The sequence below is a fragment of the Heterocephalus glaber genome, unplaced genomic scaffold (assembly GCF_053883595.1).
Source record: "Heterocephalus glaber isolate CG9 unplaced genomic scaffold, H.glaber_assembly_v1.0 deba00001444, whole genome shotgun sequence".
NCBI classification, from domain to species: domain Eukaryota; kingdom Metazoa; phylum Chordata; class Mammalia; order Rodentia; family Bathyergidae; genus Heterocephalus; species Heterocephalus glaber.
The window spans coordinates 16123716-16129910 of record NW_028258297.1 but is presented as its reverse complement, the minus strand read 5'-3'; the positions used below and the strand labels follow the sequence as shown (position 1 = coordinate 16129910).

The following is a 6195-nucleotide window of genomic DNA, read 5'->3' as shown; positions in this document are numbered from 1 at the left end:
TAATGGCAGAAAGGCTAAATGGGAAAACAAAACACAATATAAAATGGAAAGACTCAACTATATGAAGCCCAGAAGAGTTTCACCTCATTTTTTCTGGATGGAAAGAGCTGAAAGTGAATGGATGGAAAAAGATATTTCACACAGATGAAAACCAAAGCAGAGCAAGGGTAGGTATATTTATATCAGATTTAAAGTCTAAAATTGTAAAGAGACAAAGCAACCCAATACACAGGGATAGTGATCAATTCAGCAAGAGAAAATACAATTATAAATTTATATGCAGCTAACATTGGAGCACCAAAATATATACATCAAATATTAAAATATCTTAAGGGAGAGATGGATTGCCATTCAATATTGGTAGCAGGCTGCAGTACCCTAATTTCAATGACAGACAGATCATCCATAAAGAAAATTAATAAGAAAATGTGGACTTGATCAACACTTTAGGCCAAAAGAAACTAGCAGACATATACATCTAATAGCAATCCATCCAATAACAAATCATTTTTTTCTCCAGGATAGATCATATGTTATATAAAAAAAAAAAGACAGCAAATTTAAGAGGATTGAAATCATGTTAGGTAACTTCTCAAATCACAATGGTATAAAACTAGAAAAAAAATGTGGAAATTAAGTGACCTGGTCCTGAGCAGCCAATGGGTCAAAGAAGCCAAAAGGGAAATGACAATGGAAATAGTGTGTGAAAGCTGAGCAAGGTGATATAAGCCTGGAATCCATGCAGTCTAGGGGGCTTAGGCAGGAGGATAGCAAGTTTGAGCCCAGCCTGGGCAACTTAGCAGTTTAGTGAGACTCTATCTCAAAAACAAACAAACAAACAAACAAACAAACAAACGAAAAAACAAAAATTAGAAAAGAACTGGGGCTGTAGCTCAGTGCAAAGACCCTGGGTTCAACTCTCAGTACAACCAAACCAAACCAAATCATAGGAAATGCAGCAAAAGGAAATCTAAGAGGTAAATCTATGGCAATAAATGTCTACATCAGATAAAAGATCTGAAATAAATAGCCTAGTATTACACCTTACAAGAACTCAAAAAAGGGCAGAGCTCAAAATGAACAAAAGGAAAAAAATAACAATGATCAGCTCAAAATGAACAAAAGGAAGGAAATAACAGTGATCAGCACAAAATGAACAAAAGGAAGGAAATAACAAAGATCAGAGAGAGCAGAAATAAATGAAAGAGAATAAGAAAATACAAAAGCTCAGCAAAAGAAAAATCTGGTTCTTTGAAAAGATAACCAAAATTGACACACCTTTAGCTAGACTAAGAAAAAAATAAAGATTCAAATAAATAAAATCAGACATAAAAGAGGAGATATTATACCTAATACCAAAGGATCGGAAGAAATTACTTTGAATAGTTATACACCAGCATATTGGATGTTGTAGTCAGGGGTTTACAAGGGAAATGGATTTAATACAGGACATATAATTTATAGGATTATTTTATAATAGTCACCCAAAAAGTCAAATGCAGAGAAGTGCAAGCTATCTAGCCACACACTAAAGACCCAAAGAATCCAGCCAAGGGTCTGGATCCCATAGCAATGTCCCACACAAGTCCAGCTGAAAATGTAGAGTCCAAGGCAATGTCCTCCATGAACCCAGCCAGTGGCCTGGAGCCCAGAGCAATTACTCATGCTTGTCTGTATCTAGGATGTGCACCAGGAAGGCCCAAAGGTCAGTGGTGGAAGCCAGAAAACCTGCGCAAATGAGATGAGGGATTTGCGCCACCAGGATGAGGGATGTACATTGGAGCCAGGAAGTGATGCTCATGGTGAAGATCAGAGCTCCCCTGACAAGAATGGCAGCCATTCCCAGTGACAGTGAGGCCCCGAGCTCCTCCTCTAACGAGAACAGCCAAGTTTGTATCAGGAAAAACAGCCACAGCAAGCTTCTCCTAGAAAATCAACAGCCCACAATCTTCTCCTTCAGTTCTCTTTTTATGCTATTGGCAACAATCCTTGGGTGGGTCTTCCATACCCCACCATGCTGATTCAGTTCAGCTGGGCATTCCAAATTGGCCATTAGTTAATCCACCACACTGGAGAACCTAGAAGAAATGGATAAATTCCTAGACACATATAATCCACCATGACTGAATCTTAAAGAAAGGGAAAATCTGAACAGACCAGTAATTAATAAAATGAATCAATAAACAGTCTCCCATCAAAGAAAGGCCCAGGAGCTGATGGCTTTATAGGTGATTTCCTCCAAACACATTAAAGAACTAATCACCTGCTCTCAAACTTCCTAAAGATTGAAGAGGAAGAAACATCTTAAACTCACTCCTCTTACATAGCTAGCATCTCCCCAGTACCAAAACCAGACAAGAACACTACAAGAAAGGAAAATTACAGGGCAGTGTCTCTTATTAACATAAATACAAAAATGCTCACCAAACTACTAGCAAACCAAATTCAACTGCACATTAAAAGGCTCCTTCACCAAGACCAAGTGTGATGCAAAACAAGTCCAAATACATGAATCAATAAATGTGATGCATCACATTAATAGCATGCAAGACAAAAATCATATGATTATATCATTATATACAAAAAAAGGCATTTAACAAAATTCCACATTTTTTCCTGATAGAAACTCAACAAATGGAATGCACCTCAACATAATAAAAGCTGTATATGACAGCCCGCAGCTAATGTTATACTTGGTGAATATTTGAAAGTTCTGGGACCAGTCTGATTCCCTACAGCAGCATGTGCCCTGTCCAGGTACTGAAGCTGGAGTTCTTTCCTATTTTTTCTCAGTGTCTTTTGTTCAGGCCTGGTCTGATCTTTATTAACTTCTCAAGCTAAAGTATCTTACCATTTTTCTCTTACTTTCCAACTAAAGGTTTTTCCTGTAAAAAATATTGAAGGGTTTTTCTCTCTAGAACAAGACAAGGAATTCCATTTTCACTACTTCTTGACCGAGCACTGGATGTCCTAGATATAGCAATAAGGCAAAAGGAAAAAAAATTTAAAACATACAAATAGGAAAGGAAGAAATGAATCTGTCACTATTAGCTAATGACATAATTTTCTCTATAGAAAACCCTAAAGAGTCTATCAAATAATTGTTACAATAAACAAGTATTGAAACTTGCAAGATACATAATTAACACAAAAAATCAATAACATTTCCACATACAAATGAACTACCTGAGAAAGAAATCAAGAAAATGATCCTGCTGTCAAAAAATAAGACAAAATCTTTGGAATAAATTTAACTAAGAAGATGAGAAAGATCTACATCTGAAAACCATAACATATTGAAGAAAAACATTGAACAATACACAAATTAAATAGTTCTTAGTTCATGGAAGAATTAATATTATTAAAATGTCCATACTACCCAAAGTAATCTACAGATTCAGTTCAATCCATGTCAAAATGTCAATGTCATTTTTCACAGACATAGAAAAATACAATCCTAGTAGTCACGTAGAACCATAAATAACCTTAAGTAACCAAGCCAATCTTGAGCAAAAAGAACAAAGCTGGAGGCATTATACTATACCACAAAGTGATAATAATTAAAACAGCATGGCATTGACATAAAGACATCAACCAACCAAACTGAATACAGAACCCAGAAATGAATCTATACATTTATGGTTCATTGAATTTTTTTTTCTTTTGGTGGTACTGTGGATTGAGCCTTACAAGTCAATTGCTCTATATCCTCAGTCTGGTCAATTGATTTTTTATAAAGTTGCCAAGAACATAGAATGAGAAAATGATAATCTCTCAAAAGAAATGTGTTGGGAAAATAGGATAGCCACATACAGAAGAATGAAATTGAACTCATCTCATAGCATATACAAAACAAACTAAAAGTAGAATAAAGGCTTAAACATAAGATCTGAAACTATAAAACTACTAGAAGAAACACTGGAGAAAAGCTATTGTAACACTGGCCTGGATTTTTTTGAATTTGACCCTAAAAGCTCAAGCAATGCAAGTGAAAATAGAGAAACAGAATTACATCACATTAAAATGTTTCTTCCTAGCAAAGGAACGGTTGTATAATAAAGAGACAACCTACCGAGCCAGGCCTGGTATTCCAGGCCTGTAATCCATGCACTTAGGAAGATGAGGCAGGAGGATTACAAGTTTGAGACCAGCCTGGAATGCAAAGTGAGACACTCTCTCAAAAACAGATGAAGAAACTATTCAACATGGAGGCGGGGGTCAATAAGCTGGAACTGATGTTGCAGAAAGCTGACTCTGATCTGGGTTACATTCAGTACAGGCTGGAATGTGAAATCAAGACTAATCATCCTGATTCAGCAGTTGAGAAAAATCCAGTTACACTCTTAAAGGAATTGTCAGCTATAAAGTCTCGATACCAAACTTTGTATGCACATTTTAAACCCATTGCTAGTGAGCAGAAAGAGACCAAGAGCCGCATTTATACTACTTTGAATAAGACTATGGCCATGATACAAGAACTACAAAAGCATACTGATGTGGAGCTGTCGTCACTGACTGAAGAAGAAAAAACTGTGACAGAGCAGTTAAAATCTCACATGCCACACTTACGAAGAAGTGGAATTGCAAAAGGGAACTGTAATTATGAAGAGATTAATTCCAGAGAAAAACAGGAAGATGTGTCGTTAACAGTTCATGAGTAGAGGTGGGGGGCTGGTAAAGGAGGAAGAGGAGGTTGGGCTTGAGAGACAGGGTCATGATGCCTTTCATAAAAGGAGGATTAACAAGAGCAGATATTATACTAATAAAGTTCAGCCAAAGGATGGAATGGAAATAAAAGGATTTAAATATCTATACCTTATTTAGTTTTGTAATTTTAGGTAAGGAAGTCCTTTAATACTAATTTGCATCTGTTTTCTTTTTGTATTGTTGGGATAATAGATATTCTGGCCTATCATAAAAGAATGCTTACACATTTTAGTCTGTCATTGTGTGAATGAATGTGCATTATAAAATAGACTAAAAGCAAAATATTTGTATTATATATTATATATAGGTACATAATTTCATTTTTGAAAATGTTGATGGCAGGTGGGGTTACATTATTGGTGAGACCACTAATATGTGATATGTAGTCTTTCACAAAGTTTAATATGTTGGCTTTCCTGTGATAGCCTCACTTTCGTTTACTTTTTTCCTTAAATTGTCTGTCTGCTAGTGTTGAGCAGCATAAATTTGTTTTCAAATGCCATTTTTGATGACCTCCGTGGTATCTCAATAATACTTTTATTCTCATTCATCCTATACTTATAATTGTTCATTCTGTATAAAAGCTAAATCAGGTGAGAGGGGTCTCAAATAAAAAGAATATGAAAACTCAAGAAAAAAATAGATGAAGAAAGAAAGAAAGACCCTACAGAAGAAAATATTGGCCAGCCATGCATTAGATAGAGGATTAATATCCAAAAAATATAAGGAACCCAAAATACCTACACAGGAAGAAAACAAAGCTGGGCATGTTAGAATGTGCCCAGTAGTTCCAGTAGTTCCTAGTAGTTCCAGCTACTCAGTAGCCTGAAGCATGAGGATTGCCTGAGCCCAGGAGTTTGAGGCCAACCTAGGTAACAAATGGCAAGACTCGTCTCAGAAAAAGGAAAAGAATGGGCCGGGGATTTAGCTCAGTGGTTTCACCACCTGCTGCACAAGCCCAAGGACCTGAGTTCGATCCCCAGTACCAAAAAAAAAGAGAAAGAAAAAGAAGAAGGGGAGCTGGGAGGAGGTAGAAGACAACCAATTGAAAAATGGGCAAAAAACTCAAGAAAGAGGTACAAATAGCCAATAGATATAAAATACTGAACAACACTAATTATTAGGGAAAGTCTAATTAAAACCACAATGAAATACCACCTCACACTTGTCAGAGAGGCTATTTTCAAAAAGTCAAAAGATGATAACAGGTGTTAGTGAGATAGAAGAAATATAACTCCCAACCTATTAGATGTCAAATGTGCTGAGTTCATGGTCCCACAACAATGAGGAATGATGTCACGAACCAGAGGGAAAAGTTAGGAAAAAAAATAAATAAAGACAGAATTGTGACTGGAGGTACATCTGTACAAGGACAGGCCCAAGATAAAGATGCAGTGGCCAGGCCTCCTTGCCTACCTAAGGGATAAACAGTAACTTGAGATTCATTATAATTAGCACCACCTGGTCCAGTAAGTCTACACAGGCATC

The 6195-nt window shown here is 36.4% G+C and overlaps 1 pseudogene; it reads left to right on the top strand.

Annotated features, from left to right (window-relative positions):
* The first annotated feature begins 372 nt into the window (after positions 1-372).
* On the top strand, positions 373-6195 carry LOC101724174 (SKA complex subunit 2 pseudogene; annotated as a pseudogene).